We start from the raw sequence: 18,915 nt of genomic DNA, 5'->3' as shown, positions 1-18,915 counted from the left end.
TATTTTTGAGACAGGGTCTCACTAAGTTGCTGATGCCATTTTCAAATTTTGGATGCCTTCTGAGTCTCTGGGATTCCAGATGTGCGCCACTTTGCAGGCCCAAGATTTTTTGTTTGTTTTTAAGTAAAGAAGTCCTGTATATACACTCACTAGAGTAATGAATTTTAATTATATCAGAAGCTGTAGGATGGAGAACACAGTATATTATTTAATTGGTCATTTCAAATGTTTATGTCATAGGAATGAAGCTATTAGGATCAGAAATCTATGACACAGATTTTTAATCTGTGCCAAAATCATTTTGCCTTTAAAGAGGGACTAGGGAAGGAAACTGTTTTGTGCAGAAGTAGAAATAGAAAAGTTTTAGGATTCTCTTTCTCTTTTGTCTTCTGAAATGACTTTGGCCTATTATGATATAAATTCTGCATAAAACCCACGAAGTGAAGTGAGCATTCTACATTCTCACTGTAGCAGTTTTTGTGCTGCTGGTCTTAGTCTAGAACACTAGACTGTTTATTGAGAAGCCTGCACCTCTTACCTAACTACCAGCCCCTTCCAAATCACTGGAGACAGCTTAGTACCTGTGTCACCCCCCATCCCTGCACTCTGTCACTGAGCTACATTCCCAGCTCTTTTTGAGACTGGGTCTCACTCATTAGGTACTCCAGGCTGGCCTCTGCTCTAGGAGTGGCTGGAATTATAGGTGTATGCCACTGTGCCAGGCTCACTGTTAGTTTTCTATAGACATTTCTAACTTAGTTTGGTAAAGTCTTAGTTTGTAAATTCAGGAGCTTAATTTAAAACACATTTTTGGGGCTGGCACTGTGACTCAGTGGTAGAGCGCTTGCCTAGCATGTGTGAGAACTGGGTTCGATTCTCAGCACCGCATATAAATAAATAAAGGTCCATTGACGACTAAAAAAATACATTTCTGCATATTAGTTGTTTATTTTGAGTTGATAATTTTTTGGTTATTTTTTTACCATCTTTTTAGTACTGTACTTCATCTTACATCTTTTAATTTTTGTCCTTGGACCCTATGATGTGTTTTTTGTTTTTAATTTTTATTTATTTGTTTATTTTAGTCATACATGACAGCAGAATGTATTTTGACATATAATATATACATGGAATGTACATACATCAATCATATTGTCTATTCTATTCTGCTGCCCTCCTGTGATGTGTTTTAAGGAAAATACAGCTTTAAATATTTAGAAAACCAAATATACCTCCAACATGTCCTTACCGTTTGTACCTTGCTGTATTGTGGTTTTTGTGATCTGCCTAAGCTGCTTCATGACTTCATCCTCTTTTGAAAGATTTTTGTGTACTACATATAACTAGAGGATATTTTAGCTCATGCATGATTTAAATGGAAGAAGAGCTCAAATAGAAATATATATATTTTAAAATATTAGGAACAGTTTCTTCTTGCAATATGTCATCTAATTGGTTTATACCAAAGAGTTGAATTGTTATATTTATAGTAAAGTAGAAAATAAAATAAGTGGACTTTATCTTCTGAATAAAATACAAGTGCATGCTCCTGTATAGTAGGTATGGCTCAAATTATTCTATTGATAGGTGTGCTTTGCTGTCAGAAAACAATAAATAATGGAACATATCATCATCCTGATTTTTTTAAGTCCCATCAACTAAGTCCTAAGATAGCTACCTATTAAAAGTAGAATTAATTAAGATATTTTCTGTTATTCATGGTAAATTAAAAAAAAACATAAAACAGGACTTCATTTGTCTTTACTGTTTTCCCCTTAAAACATTTTGAATCAGAAAAGGAAATGTATAGTTTAAGTAATACTGACTTATTGTGAATAAGTTAACAGATCAGCCCAAGGCAGTCAGCATTTAAAATCTTAAAGATCTTACTACAAGCCGAGTGCACACCTGTGATTCCAGCCGCTCTGGAGGCTGAGACAGGAGGATTGCGAGTTCAAAACCAGCCTCAGCAAAAGCAAGGTACTAAGCAACTCAGTGAGACCCTGTCTCTAAATAAAATATAAAATAGGGCTGGGGATGTGGCTCAGTGGTCCTTGAGTTCAGTCCTCAGTACCAAAAAAAAAAAAAAGATCTTACTACAGGTAGTGTTGGATGCACTTTTAAGCTTGGTTATTAATGTTTGTACCAGCTAGGTCTAGGTTTTTTTTTCCTCCCTAGAAAATAATTATCAATAACTATTGTATCTTTGCAATACTTATTGTTATTATTAGTGATGAACACAACATCTTTATTTATTTATTTATATGTAGTGCTGAGGATTGAACCCAATGCCTCCCCTGTATGAGGCAAGTGCTCCACCACTGAGCCACAACCCCAGCCCTGCAATACATTTTTTAAAATGTTTTTTAGATGTTGATGGACACAGTATCTTTATTTTATTTATTTATTTTTATTTGGTGCTAAGGATCGAACCCAGTGCTTCATGCGTGTGAGGCAAGCACTCTACCACTGAGCTACAACCCCAGCCCTGCAATACATTTTTTTTCAGTAAAATATAATTTGTATATTGTCAATTACAATATACATATTTAGGCTAGGGTCAAATGAACTAGATGACATTCTATAGGACTGACAATTATATTTGAATCATAATTTTTTTAATTGTTCGTATTGTTCATTTCAGAATTAAATATAAGAACATAATACTTAATTACAATTAAAGTAAAATCCTAGCCGGATGCAGTGGCACATACCTGTAATCCCAGCAACTCAGGAGATTAAGGCAGGAGGATCACAGGTTCAAGGCCAGCCTCAGCAATTTAAGACCTAAGCAACTTAGCAAGACCCTGTCTCAAAAAATAAAAAGGGCTGGAGAGGGCTGGGGATGAGGCTCAGCGGTAGAGTACTTGCCTGGCATGTGTGAGGCACTGGGTTCAGTTATCAGCACCACATATAAATAAATAAAATAAAGGTCTATCAACAACTAAAAAAAATTTTTTTTTTTTTTTTAAAAGGGCTGGGGATATTGCTCAGTGTTTTTTTTTTTCTTTTTTGCTCCTGGTGCCTAAAAAGAAAATATAATCCTAAATATATATTTTTTAAGAGCTGAGGACCAGAGAAAAAGTATCACTTCTTTATAGCGATGATGGCATGTAATTTTTAAGTTAGATATTATAATTTTCTGTTGCTTTGAAAGCAGTGATTTCTCATCATTTGTGGGTTTTAAGGTTTTTGTGTGAATCTGCATCATAGTTAAGTATAAAATCATGTTCTTTCTTTATAGGTACAATTAAATAATTTTCATTTGGGAAACTTTTTTACAACTGAACTGTAAAAATCCAGAGTGGTAAAAAAGTAAAAGAAACTATTTTTGGTTTACCTATTTTAACTGTGTGTGTGTGTATGTGTGTGTGTGTGTGTTAGTTATTGGGATCAACTGGCATTGCCCATTTGAGCTAGGCAGGCACTCCTCCCCAGCCCTATGTATTAACTCTTTTAATTCTTACTCCTATGAAGTAGTACTATTTTTATTATCTTCAATTTATATATGAAGAAACTAAGACACAGAGGTTATATAACTTGCCCCAAAATAACAATTTAGATTTGAATTTGAATTTAGTCTTTCTGATATTTTTTTGTACAAAGGTTTACTACTTCAGTTACTTCTTTATAGGTTAAGGTTTAAAGAAAATCAAATTTCTCTGAAACACAAAATAATATTCCTTTTGGTTGGGAACCTTAGAGGAAGGTTTTACCTCATCTTTTTATTAGTGGTGACTTAAGACAAATTGTAAACCTTTACTACATGTATTTCTCTCTGATTTCAAAAAACATATATTAGAAAGCAAACTGATCAAATCCCTCCCCCTCTTAATATTGTTATCTTATGGAAATTACTTTGGAGTTTCTTGGAGAAATGGTAGTGTTCTTTTGTTTTTGTTTTTTGCTTCTGGGGATTGAATCCAGGGGTATTTCAGAACCACATCCCAGCCCTTTTTATTTTTTATTTTCAGTCCGGTCTCACTAACTTGCTTATTAGGACCTCGCTAAATTGCTGAGACTGGCAATCCTCCTGCCTCAGCCTCCTGAGTTGTTGGGACCTTATACAGTGAAAAGGCAGTGTTTTTAATAAAATGCTCCCTTAAAGTTTTCATACATATGTGTGTGTGTACACATATATTTGTTTTTACTGTCTTTGATCTGCAGAATATTAAATATATAATAGTCTTTAAATGCTAAAGTCTTAACGTTCTCTCAAATGAATTTAACAACTTTTGAGTATGATAACAGAAGGCTGAAACTGAAATTTCTGACTTACCTTTGGTCTCATTTCCAGGTTTGAAAATTTGTGCAAAAGTTAATCACACCATCTTTTTGGACTACCATGTCCTAAATACAGTAATATGTAGTAATATATTTAATTAGTGTAATAGTGTTTTTATTTTTACTTTAGGAAAAAGAAAACTTTTGCAATTGTGTACAATGAATCCAAATGCATTCTGCTGTCATATATACCTAATTAGAATAAATAAATAAATTTTTAAAAAAGAAAAGAAAACCAAACTTTTCCAAAACCAGGTCCTCATTAAACTAAAAAATGCAAATAACCCCCATTTAGAGCTTAATAATATTGTATTATTATTTTGTGCCTTTATTATTTCAAATGAAAACATTTCAATTGCTATCTGGGGGAAGAAGATGATTTTATATTAGTCTTGTACTCAGATAATAATACATTATTTTTCTGAATATTTTGAAGAGTTGAGAATCATGGAATCTGGTTAACAGAAAAATTATAATTCTAGTAAGGAGTAACACTTGATTAGAAATACTACTTATTTTAAGTCTTATTTGTTAACTTCTCTTATTAATTCAGATATTAATTAAATACACATTTTTTTTTAATAGTAGCTTTTGTCTTGACTTTTTCCCCCCTTGGCTTTTGTTATGAAAAGTGAAAAAAGTAAGCTTTGCTGTGGTGACTTACTTGTTGGGATTTAGATGTCCTTTACCTTTGCCTAAACATTCAACTTTTTGCTCAAGTAAATTTTCTTTTTTATAAGAGGGTTTGATTCTATTTTGTCTTTTAAATTCTTAATAGTTTTCTTTCATTTGAAATTTAATAATGTAGCAATTACTGAGTTTAGGAAAATTGGTTGGTTGTTGTGGTCAGTACTTTTAGAATGATTAGCTCTTAGGTGGATTATACTTTATGCTTTAGTTTCCATACTACTTAAAGAAGATTTAGGTCAGCTTCATCTGTTACTTTCCTCCCCCTTTCAAAATAAGAGGAAACTTTAACACAGTGATATTAATGTTTTCTGACTAGATTGATGATATAAATTTGATAATCTGACTTTGCCGACAGCATGATCTAAAAATACGTGTGTACGAATTTTTGTCTTGGAATATGTCAGACTTTAGAGAACAATTTAGGATAAGAAAGAACATAAGGGGCTGGGCTCGTGGCTCAGCAGTAGTGTGCTCACCTTGTATGTGTGAGACCCTGGGTTCCATCCTCAGCACCACATAAAAATAAATGAATAAAATAAAGGTATAAAAAAAAGAAATAGTACATAAATGTCTTATATTATAAAAACCCTAATAATCATTGTGTTGGTACCTTACTGAATTTTTCTTTTTTACATTTAAAGATGTCAAATTTAGGGAACATTTGTGATAATGTAAAGCAGAAAATTTCAAATCTGCTTTTTCTTGGTCTTCCTCGGCTATATGTTAGGTAGCAGTGATGAGATAATACTGACAGATTAAGTGTTCTTGGGAGAACTAGAGCTTGGCAGAGAATAGCCATGTCTCATATTTGGTGGCCATTAAATAGATGAATTGAAAGTATTTGCTTTATCTCATTTCCATATCGCCTTTTAGGGGTGTGTGTGTGTGTGTGTGTGTGTGTGTGTGTGTATTTGATCAAACCCAGGGCCTCATACAAGTTAGGCAAGTTCTCTACCACTGAGCTACACCCCTGCCCTCCTGTTAGTATATTTTTAGTGTAGGTAACTTACTTTAAGTGAAATTTTTTTTGTGTTTAGGACTAAATCGAACTATTGATTCATATACAGATGTTTTCCCTTTTGTTCTCTTTCAGAGGCTTTCTTCAAATAAAACTATAATTTATAGAACCACCAAACCTTTGTGTATAGTTTGAAGTGGTATTTTCCTATTTTTTTTGACAGGTCAGTTTTTTGTTTTTGGTAAAGTGATTTAAAGTTTTTTTGAACATGGCTTACTATAAGATGCATTTTACATTGTTAGTACTCATATATGTACATGTTAGTATTTAAAATTGAAACAAGTTTTGTGAAACCATATTTATTTTTACTACTGATGGTAATTATAATATGTATATATGTATTTTTGTTTGTTTTGAGTACTAGGGATCAAACTCAGGCTTATGCACGCTAGACAAGCGCTCTGCTACTGAGGTATACCTCAAGTTCCTAATATTTTTTATTGTATTTTGTCATATTGTATTTCATTTAAAACCAACTGCTGGTCTTCATTCACTAAGTTGCTATGATAATTTAATAATGCAGTACAACAGCATTTCTAGTGACTGCTAGTTTTTTTTCCTAACATTGTCTTTTGGGAATTGAAATGCTTGATTTGCTAGTTTGTGTTGTTTGTTTGCTTGTTTTCTTTCCTGAAATGTACTTTGATTCTGATTCTGTAAAGGTTTTTTTTTTTTCTTTTTTCTTTTGTACTGGGGATTGAGCCTAGGGGTGCTTAATCACTGAGCCACAACCCCAGGTGCGTGCCCTCCCCACCCCCTTTTTTAAAAATCTTTTTACTTTGAGAAAGGGTTTCACTGAGTTGCTTAGGGACTCACTAAGTTGTCCGTAAAGCTTTTAGCCTAAAAAATTGTAAACAATTGAGAGAAAGAGGTGTTATTATCCTGATACTGTTCCTGTCATCACTTTACCAGATCTAGGCACATAAAAACTGGTAATCTAGAATTATGAGTTTGAAAATATTCAGTCTTATACCAAGCTTCTGTCATTAGAATCCTTTACTAGTTTCCATCTAACAGTCAATATTTAGGCCCATTCAGTTGCTTTTCACAAATCTTGCTTCTGTTTTTGGCATCTAGTCAAGCAGTTATAAAGCCGCTTTATTCTATTTTTCTCCTGGCTCCACCAAAGGTTTTGTAAACCAAGAAAAGAGGAATGAGGAGTGAAACAGTTTGTGTTTGTGGTCAGGCTAAAGTAACATTATTGAGGTTTGTGATGATAGACTGCATTTATTTATTGTCTCAGTTCATTTCTTGAAATCAGAGGGACAAAGAGATAGCAATAGCTATCCTAGTCTGTCCTAGCCATTAGAGTGAGACAGGGTCAGTAGGCATACTCTACTATTTTTACCAGTACCACCTCTTAACACTTAATGAGTGCTTACTATGTGCCAGGCACTATTTAAAACACTTTACTTGTATTAACTCATACTCACTTGGGAGATCAGAGAGAAAAGAATGAATAAAGAAAACTTGCCTTCTTTTCAGTATTTTCTCATTACCTGGCTGTTGGTGACTCTAGCATGGCATATCACACATTTTCAGCTCATTTGGCTTTTAAAATCAATAATGTTATCTGTGCTGTTCCATTATGAGGCAAGTTATGGTTTGAATGTTGAGGCTTTGAAGCTACCCTGCCTGAGCTTGAATCCCAGGTTGGTCACTTACTAAATATGTATAACCTTGGGCAAATTAATCTTTCTACCTCAGTTTTCTCATCTGTAAAATGGTGATGATACTAAATAATATCTATCTTATAGATATTTTGAAAGGATTAAAATAGTATTATGTGAGAAGTACTTAGAACAGTGCCTGGCCCATTAAAAAAGCATTCTATAAATGTTAGTTATTGGGGCTGGGGATGTGGCTCAAGCGGTAGCGCGCTCGCCTGGCATGTGTGTGGCCCGGGTTCGATCCTCAGCACCACATACAAACAAAGATGTTGTGTCCGCCGAGAACTAAAAAATAAATATTAAAAATTCTCTCTCTCTCTCAAATAAATAAATAAATAAATAAATAAATGTTAGCTATTAATAGTATTGACTCACAGTTGGATCTCCTGAGACTGTGATTGTGATGAGTTCTGTGTATTTGCTGAATAACAGGATGTGATTGACATTTAATGATAAGCCCAGGAGTTTGAAAACATATTTTCTTTAGGACCTGGCTGGAAAGTTCTTATGTAGAGTTTTGGAATCAAAGCCAAGTGACAGAAGTTATCAGGCATACAGGCCCAATTTATTTATTTTCTCATAGGAATCTCCTGTTATTTGGACCTTATCCTTGATAGTTCTAATATTTTGCCATTTGGAAAAAATCTGATAGGAACTAGTTAATGGGTTGATTTTCACTGAAGACCAGATTTCTTTTCTGTTTAGCCTATGTTTTTCTGTAGCTGTGACCAGTATACCTAGCAAGAACAATTTTAGTGGAGAAAAAGTTTATTTAGTGCTCTCCATTTCAGGGGTCTCAGTTTGTAAATGGCCACCTCCACTGCTTTGGGCCCAAGGTGAAGCAGAACATCACCGCAGAAGAGTGTGGAAGAGGAAAGTGGCTCAGGACGTGGTTACCATGAAGCAAAGACAAAACTCTGCTCAATAAGGACAAAATATATACCCCAAAGGCACACCTCCAGGGACCCACCTCCTCCAGCTACACACTACCTGCCTACAGTTATCACCCAGTTAATCCTTATCAGGGTATTTATTAATACACCAATTAGGTTAAGACTCTCATAACCCAATCATTTCACCTCTAAACTTCTTGTATTGTCTTATATTTGAGCTTTTGGGGGATACCTAATATCTAAACCAAAATACCACATCATGCTTATTATGTGTCTTACACTACTTTAAAAGTTTTATAGATATTGACTTATGCAGTCTTTATAACAAGTTATGAGAAAGGCACTATTACTATTCACATTTTACCAATGAAGTAAGTGGGGACTAAGAAATTTAAATAACTAGTTTTAAGATCTTATACCAGGGATGGGATTGTAGCTCAGTGGTAGAGTGCTTGCCTAGCATGTGTGAGGCACTAGGTTCAATCCTCAGCAACACATACAAAATAAAAAATAAATAAAATGAAGGTAATGTTTCAAAAAACACATTAGATTAAAAAAAAGAAGAAGAAGATCCTATATCATTCATTAATAGCAGAGCTAGTATGGACCTAAGTGGTCTGGCGCCCAGAGGTTTTTTTTTTTTTTTTTAAATATTTATTTTTTAGTTGTAGTTGGACACATTATCTTCATTTCACTTATTTATTTATTTATTTAATGTGGTGCTGAGGATCGAACCCAGGGTCCCGCATATGCGAATTGAGCACTCTACCGCTGAGCCACAATCCCAGCCCACTCCCAGAGTTTATGCTCTAAAAATTCCTTATGCTTGCCAGATCTGCTTCTTGCCTAGATGAATTTTGTTGAAAAAGGTAAAATAATGAGTTGATAGTACTGAAACTATGAATGATAGCTTTTTTGTTTTATAGGTTTTTCAAAGAAATAAATAAGTTTAGAGCAGTATAACATTAGTAAGAGAACTGAACCTAGATTTGTGGTTCTTTTGACAGTTAAAAATTATATAATTTCAAAAGACTTAGTTTTGCCATTAGTATAGTACATAATAAATATTCAGATGTTCTTCAATTTCAAATAGGATTGACATGTAGGTAAGATAAATAGATATATAGAATGTGAGAAAATAGATGAAATGTGGTACTTTTTTTCTGTATAACTGGAAGCAACACATTTCTAAGATATTTATGTTGGAATATATCTCATGTCCAGGCTACAACACCCACATAAAAAATAATGTGATCCTATTAAAAATGTTGACTTCACAGATTAAAGGATGAAGATACAAAGTTTTTGAGTTCTGTGGAGTCTGGGATGTGAGGGTAATCTGGCTGCAACATCTGTCACCCCATTGATCACCAGGGTTGATTTGGCTGTTGTGGCTGGCTAGGAGGGTGTTCCCTTCCTCTGTCACCTCTCCATGTGCCTTCCTTTCAAAGCTGTGCACTGGGACAAAGAGTATGGCCTTCCCCAATAGAGGAGAACCATTCTTTGGTTGAGGGGGTTATGAGTAGCTGTGCTCCCCTGCTAGAATCTCCAAATAAGTTCTCAAGTTTTTGAGTTCTGTGGAGTCTGGATCTTTAAACATTAGAGGAATTCTAATGTTCTGTGACTGACAAATGACTAAAAACTGAAGGGAAGTCTGAGGAGTACTGGAAGGAATGTAGTAGAACTGTTGAGCTATTACTAAGATCACTTTGTAACAGAAAATTAAGATTAAACAGTTCCTTCTCAATATTTTTTAAAAATATTTTTTAGACGTAGATGGACACAATATTTTTATTTTTATTTATTTATTTTTATGTGATGCCAAGGATTGAACCCAGTGCCTCATGCATGCAAAGCAAGCGCTCTACCACTGAGCTACAACCTTAGCCCCTTCTCAGTATTTTTTTTTTTTTTGCTATGGTTTTGGAATATTTTCCTGTGAAGCTCATCTCTCTATTTTATTATTGAAAACTTGTGATGGAAAGTTTGTATTATTATTATTTTGGTACTACAGATTAAACCCAGGGCCACCTTCCCACTGAGCTTCATCCCCAGTTCTTTTTATTTTTTTATTCTGAAACAGAGTCTCCCTGTATTGGTGAGGCTGGCCTTGAGCTTATGAGCCTCCTGCCTCAGCCTCCCAAGAAACTGGGGTTACAGGTATGCAACACTGCTGGCAAAATTTTGTGTTAATTTTTATTAAGGATATTTTTATTACTTCAAAGGATGATTTTCTAAGAAGTAATGTTAAAAATTATAAAAATAGTTCTATTCCTGATAAAATATCTTTCTTATTAAGATTTTGGTATAGTCTATATATATAACTTTCTCAGTATGTTCTGATGTATTCTGTTAAGTGTAAAGTTACTATAAATATCTCTACAGCTGACAATACCGTGACATGTTAGTCAGTCATGCTTCCCAAATAAAGTAGCCAGAAGAATTCACCAACTTTACCACAGTCAGTTGGCTGGCCTGTTTATTTATGGAGGGAGCAGACCAGCATGGTAATGGCTTAAAGTCATCAGTCAAAAGTACATCAGGGCATCTGCAGTGTAGGTGATGGGTTGTTGTTTTTTTTTTGCCATAGACATGTGTTTTATGCTGTTGGAAGCCTTGTAGAAGCTGGAAACCTCTCTTAGGATCACTATAAAGGGAACCTTGAAGGGAGGCCAGCCGTGTATAGATTGCCTGGATGTTTGTGTCTGCTTCTGCATGACTATGAGTACTAAGGATTTTGAGTAGGTATGTTAACTATTAGTCATAGTTGAGCAAAATACCTTTATTTTGTTTATTATTTTTTATGTGGTGCTGAGGATTGAACCCAGCACCTCACACGGGCTGGGTGAATGCTCTACCACTGAGCCGCAATCCCAGCTCTGTATGTTAACTTTTAAAAGATGACAAAAGATGTCAAATCAAGAAAGATTGGCTTCAACTGATGAGATTTAAATGTTTTTTTTTTTTTTTTTGAAAAATAGGAAACAGATTGGATTGATGGAGAAACTAGGTGAAGAATTCACAGCAGAAAGTTTATGTAGAAGTTTCAGAAATGTACCAGACTCCAAGTAGACACATATGAAGAATGGAAGAGTATCTAGAGAATTCATCAGTTTCCTGGCCCTTGCTCTCAGTGTTGAGCATCTGTTTGTCCCTGGATAAAGCCCAGGGAAATGCTTTTCAGACACATTGAACAATTTGCCTAGGGAAGGTATATATTTCCTTAAAGTCTATTCTTCACATATCATTCAGCCTATGTAAATCAAATCATTTCATTCTCTTGCTTGACAGCTCATGCCTGGTAAAAACTAGCCAATGGAAGGAACAGAATAAATCTGGAGCTTCTTTAAAGCTCCTTTCCTCAAGAATTGTCATTATTTTATGAATCTGCTGGTTTCTTCAAAGACTTCATTCACAAGACCAACTATATTTGACCTGACTTGAAGGTCACCCAGTATAAACAGTCTCCCCATCCCCTCCAAATGTTCCCTGAAAACAATTAAAAGCAAGTGTTTAATATTTCTAGTGCCTGTGATGGTGAGTAACAGTTGGGCAAACAACAGGCTAATTCAAAAACCTGAAAGGAAAAGCTGGGGAATGAGATTACCTTAAGGGAATTTGTAAGACTGTTAGATTTCTGGGAATCTAGAAGACTGTTCATATGTGTGGGGCTGTATATAAATATGCTTTAAAAAGACCAAAAAAGGCCCTAAGCTGTCAATTGTGGTTGATCTTGAGGTTCTATGCAAGCAGCAAGTGAAGGCTAACACAGTTAGAAACTGTTTGACTATGTTAAAGGTGTGCCCTAACGTGTTAGGAGCCAATCAGTACAGACTGGGAGACTTACTGGTTCCAGCCACCCTAAGGAAATCTCTTAGGTAACCACTAACTAATGGCAGAGACTTCAATGACTACATATGACAAAGAACCCAAACTTTCTATAATTAGTTCAGATTACTAAAAGAAAGAAACAATAAGCTGTAACAACAACAAATACTGGATAGAAGGAGAATCTGATTTCTTGAGTTGTCCACATTATATTATTTATGCCTGGTCTTCAGAAGAGTTTTATTTTATAAGACCTGCAAAGAAACAATAAAACATGTGCGCATATTTAGGAAATAAAGCAGTAATAGAAACTGTCCCTGAGAAAGCCCAGTTATTGGACTTAACTAGGCAAAGACTTTAACTAAAGGAAACCATATCTAAAGAACTAAAGGACAATATGAGAACTATATTAGTTTGCCCTGTCACCACAGACTGGGTGACTTAAATAACAAATTTATTATCTCACAGTTCTGAAGTCGAGAAATCTAAGTTTTTCTATTTTTAAGTGATTATCAATATCTGCTTTAGGTGTAATTGTTTCTGAATGATTGTTGTATAGGTCTCTAATAATTTAAAGTGGTAGAATTGTTCTGTCACTACAGTCACATTTAAAATAATAAGAATTTATAAAATTTGACCTTATTTAAGTCATCTGTCTAATGGAAAACTCTTCTGTTATGATGATATCAGGTAATATAGTTTACATTTTAAATCTCTTTAGTCATAAATAAACTGTTGATCCAAGTTTGTTTATAATTTTATTAGCCAGTGTTTCAAATCTCTGTACTCATAAATAAACTGTTGACCCAACTGTTTATAATTTTGTTAGCCAACATGTCAGATCTCTGTACTTAAAAACTGTTGGTCCAGCTGTGTTTATAACTTTATTTATTTGTATTATAGTCATTTTTTTTTTTTTTTTTTTGTACTGGAGATTAAACCCAGGGGTGCTTAACCACTGAGCCATATCCCGAGTTCCAGCCCTTTTTATTTTTTATTTTGAGACAGAGTCTTGCTAAGCTGCTCAGAGCCTCACTAAATTGCTGAGGCTGGCTTGTGTGTGAATCTCCTGCTTCAGCCTCCCGAGCTGCTGGTGCCACCATGCCTGGCCAGTCATAGAATTTTATCAATTTCATATGTGATTTTCTTCCTAAAAATTTAATTCATTATAATTTTTGAGGTATAACTTACATACAGAAAATTCTTCTTTAAGCATACATATGTGAGTTTCAAAAATGCTTATAATTGTGTAACTGCCGCCACAATGAAGATACAGAATAGTTATATCATCCCCCCAAATTTCCCTTTTGCATCTTTGTAGCCTACTCTTCCTCCATCCCTAGCAATCCAGAGTTTGGGATTGCTAGCCTCTAGATTGGATCCTCTGGCAACCACTGATCTATTTTATATTCCTGTAATAATATCATATAAAGAATGTCATATAAATGGAATTTAAAACATGTAGGCTTGAGTCTGGCTTCTTCTATTAGCATAATGTATCTAAATTGTTCTGTAAGTTGTGTTGCAGTAGTCCATTGTATGGCTATACTACAGATTATTTATCTGTTTACCAGTTTGAAGGATATTTGAATTATTTCCAAATTTTGGCATATATATATATATATATATATATATATATATATATATATATCACTGAAACACACTCACTGAATAGAGGTTTTTATGTGAACTTATCTACCTAAATGATTTCCTTTCACTTAGGTAGATACCTCTGAGTGGGATTACTGGGTTTTACGGTAAAAGTATATTTACCTTTATAAGGAACTGCCATACTGTTTTCCATAATTGTTGCTCTGTACCATTTTACATTCCTATCAGCAGAGTACAATTTCTAATTGTACATTGTTCCAGATGTACAGAGTTCTCATTGCTCTACATCCTTGACAGCACTTGGTCTGTTTTATTTTAGCCATTCTATTAGGTTTGTTAGTAGCATCTTTAAATAAGTTTTTCATTTTGGAAAAGTTTTAGATTTTCACAAATCTTTCAAAGATAGAAATTTTACCCTTCATTTATTCCCATCAAATTTACCTCTTGTTAGCATCTGACTTAAACATGGCACATTTGTCAATAAACATTGATACATTACTATTTAGTAGATTCCAGACTTTATTCAGATTTCACTACTTTTTCTGTAGTGCCCTTTTACTATTCCAGAATCCAGTTCAGGATACCACTTTGCATTTAGTGTAATTTTATTTTAATTTTAATTTCTGGCTGTAACATGTTATAACTGATTTTATAAGATATTTGTTTGATTCTGTATTTTACAAGAAACTTTTTTTAGTTTTCTCTATCTCACAGTGCTTTGAATATCATGTACTTTTTTTTTTTTTTTTTGAGACAGAGTCTCACTAAATGCTTGGAGTGTCATTAAATTGCTGAGGCTGGCCTTGAGCTTTCATTCTCCTGTCTCAGCTTCTCCAGTTCTGCTTATGGCTGTACTTTTCTTTTGATGAATGAACTTGTATCATTCTTTTTGTGTTGCATTGAGGAGATTCCAGAGTTTGGGATTGCTAGCCTCTAGATTGGATCCTCTTATTTAGGCAACCAGAAAACAGTAGAAAGAACCTCTGGGAAAATTGCCTCAATTAGGAGCGTTTTTTTTTCTTCCCCAAGAAAATTAGTAAATCCCTAAATATTACCCTTCACATTTACTTTGCTTTTGTTGATGAAATTAGCTAATGCTTTATGTTTTCATTGTTTTGATATGTACATTTTGGTGTTAAGTTAAATAGTATATTCAACACTGACATGAATTTTTGACACATAGTGACCAAAAATAATTATTTCTTTCAGAATACATCTTTATAACTTGGCATAATATGCTATGGATTCTATTTCACTGTTTTTCTTCTGGCTCAATATAGTCTATGGATATTTTGTTTAGAAAGAATTTTAGGGCTTTATTCAAGACAGACAAAAAAGAAACATAGTTCCAAAGAAAGAAATACATGCGAAAAAAAAAGTCATTTATTGTAGAAAAGTCATAGTTTTCTAATGACAAGAATTCTGATTATTTAGTACCATCCTTTGATTTGTTTGTTTGTTTGTTTATTTTTGTGGTCTTGAGGATTGAATCCAGGGCCTAGCATATGCTGGGCAAATGCTCTATCACTGAGCTACATCCCCAGTCATTTTTAAATTTTATTTTGAGGTGGAGCTTGCTAAATTGCCCAGGCTGGCCTCTTACTTGTGGTCCTCCTGCCTCAGCTTCTGGAGTAGCTGGGATCACAAGCATATTTATCAATAGATAATTTGTGTGTGTAATGGGGGTTGGAAACACGGGATTGAATCAGGGGCATTTTACATTTACATTCCAGGCCTTTTTATTTTTTTTATTTTGAGACAAGATCTTGCTAAGTTGCTGAGGGTTTCACTGAATTTCTGAGTCTGGCCTTGAATTTACATTCATCTTTCCTCAACCTTCTGAGTCACTAGGATTACAAGCCAGCTTTTATCAATATTCTTAGTACAGTGCATAGCAGTGTTACAGAATTAACAAATGTTTAGTAACTGCTTTTGTGGAGAATGGCAAGGTGACTAATATGAAAGTTATGTAAAACTCAAAACAAAATATGAACTTCAAGTTAGAAAAATATAGTCTTTAATCTTGTACCATAGTTTGCCTAAGATTGGTGGTTAAGAGCAACCAGAAAAGAGTACTCATGTATCTTTGAGATTTAACTCTAGCAGTAAATTTATTTCACAAAACATATCTATCTATCTATATATATATCTCGATATTAAGTGCTGTCTTATGAGTAATGGTTCTTGAATTTGTTCTCAAGACATTGGAAATATCTGTAAGACTTCTCAAGATCCATGAAGAACCCATAACTGCCAAGTATTCTATTACTTGAGTATTTCTTCTACTGCTTAAATTTGGGTTTGACCCAGAGTGAAAGCAGGAGAATGCTAACTTTGGAGTTATTTTACAGTTCTATTAGAGAGGCAAATTGGAAAGTTTTTGGTTGTTTTATGTTCATCCCATTTTTCTTAATGTTTGGAAGCTCCTTTTTAACTGTATGTACACTCATGTTCTCTTTTCTTTACATATTTTTCTTCATTTCCCACCTTTGTTCGCAGCTTGTGTATTTCATTCAATGGCCAGGAGGTGGCCAACAATCCCAGGCAAAGAGGTAATAGCAAAAAACAAACCAAAAATACAAATTTTTTCGCTAAATGTGTTAATTCCCTGTGTCTGCTATAACAAACAAATTACCAAGCTTGGACATGCCTCCCAACCCCCCATACTAGGGATTGAACCCAGGGGTGCTCTACTACTGAGCTACATCCCAGCCCTTTTTTGAGACAGGGTCTTGCTAATTTGCTGAGGCTGGTCTGGAATTGCCATCCTCCTGCTTCAATCTCCTGAGTCACTGGGCCATATTTGGAGGCTTTAAACAACAGAAATGAATTCTCTCAAAGTTGGGAAGGCTAGAAGTCTGAGGTGCTAGCAGGGTGACACTCCCTTCAGAGGCTGTAGGGGAAATTGTTCCTTTTCTCTAGCAGCTTCTGGAAGAGACTGCTTGCCATTTCTTGATGGTTATCACTCCAGTCTGTTCATCTATACATGCCTTTTCTTCTCTGTGTATTATATTTATATCCTTTCCTTTATAAGGTCACCTGTAATGGCATTTAGGACCTACCTAGATAATCCAGAATAATCTTGTCTCGAAATCCTTAATTATATCTTCAAAGACACTTTTCCAAAATAAGGTACCATTCACCTCTCTGGACATTAGAATGTGGACCATCTTTGGCCGGAAATATATTTTGTGATAGCTATGTGTATGTGTTTGGGGAAGAAGATTCTCCCTCAGTAAACCTCTTTCTCTGTCCTCTTGCCTTTCTTCTCCTCTCTTCCTTCTCTTGCTGCATTCTCTTTCTTGTTTAATTTAAAAACTTTAGCCAATTAAAAGGGAGAAATGCAAGGGCTCTTAACCCAGAGTAAGTAGTTTGTATGATCCCTTGTTATTATTCATGTGACATTAAAATTTCATTTGAGGGGTTGGGGATATAGCTCAGTTGGTAGAGTGCTTGCCTCACATGTACAAGGCCTTGGGTTCAATCCCCAGCACCACACACACACACACACACAAAAATTCATTTGAAATATTTTATTCTTTGTTTATATTTGAAGGGAACTTTTAGTTAACACAGGTTTCAACATGATATTACTTGAATTAGTTTTAACATTGTAAAGAATCAAAGTTATGACTTAGGCATCCCTGATGAAAATGGGAAAAGTGAAGATTTGAGTTTTTGTGCCTCTAAATATTTTGAAGGCTTTTGTTTGTTTGCTTGTTTTTGGTTCTGGGGATTGAGCACATATCTTCAGGCCTTTTTTTAAAAAGTTTGAGACAAGGTCTCACTAAATTGCTGAGGCTGGCCTTGAACTTGTGATCTTCCTGTGTCAGCCTCCAGAGTTATTGGGATTATATATGCATGTGCCACTATGCCAGGTTTATATTGAACTGATTCTGAGTAAATACTTACAGAAATCAAGAGCCTTTTGAATGCCTGCTGTGTGCTATTAGATACAAAGAAGACTAAAGGGGTCTGTCTTTGTTATTGTGAAATTTAAGATAAGGATTTTTCGGGAATCCTGGTCCAAGGTAAAATGAAGTGTTTTAACGGAATTGTAAACTGCCAGATTTACAAGTCATAAATAGGGGTCATAAGAGGAATAGTTTTGGAGAACTCATTAATTACTAATTAATAATGAAGTAGGGATCTCTCACCAGTAACAGGTTTTAGTGGGTTGGGAGAGATTTTGTTTTTGTGAAAACATGATGCCTGCTTTTGCCTAGAAATTGTATAATAATCTATTTTAATATAATTTGTAGTTAAAATTAATTTACTAGCAGTAAATAAAAATCTGTACATAATAAATGAAGGATTTATGATTGTAAAGAGAAATCAAACTGTTTTTTGCTAGACTCCTCGGGAATTTATAACTAATTTAAAAAGTATCTCATTTTTGGATTTTTAGGAGGTCCTTCAAGTGCCAACTTACACATTGGAAAAGAAGTTTCATGTTTATAAATTTAAAACTTTACAGATTTGTTATACCCTAAGATCAAGAAATGTAACATAGAATAGAAATTTAGTGAAAGAAAAGGAATAAGCAGCCTACTGTAATAATATTAGGAATATAATTTTCAAAAAGGAGGGCCATTTGCTCAATTCTGTGTAAAGGGGGGAAAGAGCTTCAGACAAGGGAGCTCAGAATCTTAGGATCTGCCATTGATTCTGATGCTTAACAGGTTCTGAGCCAGTGTCTTCATCTCTTGGATTTAATTTCCTCAACTCTAAAATAATGATGACCACCAACAATCTACAATACTATGAGTTCCTTGTAGCATGTTATGTTATGTATTTTCTTATGTTTGCAAGAGAAAATTTTGTCTAGAATGGTGAAACCAAATGTGAGCTCTCTTCAAATAGCAAATTTTTTAACTTTTGGAAGTTCAATATTTTAGCTCAGAATCATAAAGTGAAGCAA

At 34.4% G+C, this 18,915-nt stretch overlaps 1 protein-coding gene across 4 annotated transcripts in view; it reads left to right on the top strand.

Annotated features, from left to right (window-relative positions):
* Window positions 1–18,915, top strand: part of Eya3 (EYA transcriptional coactivator and phosphatase 3) — a 104,487-nt gene that overhangs the window by 2,239 nt on the left and 83,333 nt on the right. The window lies entirely within an intron of this gene.

This window comes from Marmota flaviventris, chromosome 10 (assembly GCF_047511675.1).
Source record: "Marmota flaviventris isolate mMarFla1 chromosome 10, mMarFla1.hap1, whole genome shotgun sequence".
In the NCBI taxonomy this organism is placed as follows: Eukaryota; Metazoa; Chordata; class Mammalia; order Rodentia; family Sciuridae; genus Marmota; species Marmota flaviventris.
The sequence above is the reverse complement of the archived record's forward strand: the minus strand, read 5'-3'. Positions and strand labels throughout refer to the sequence as shown.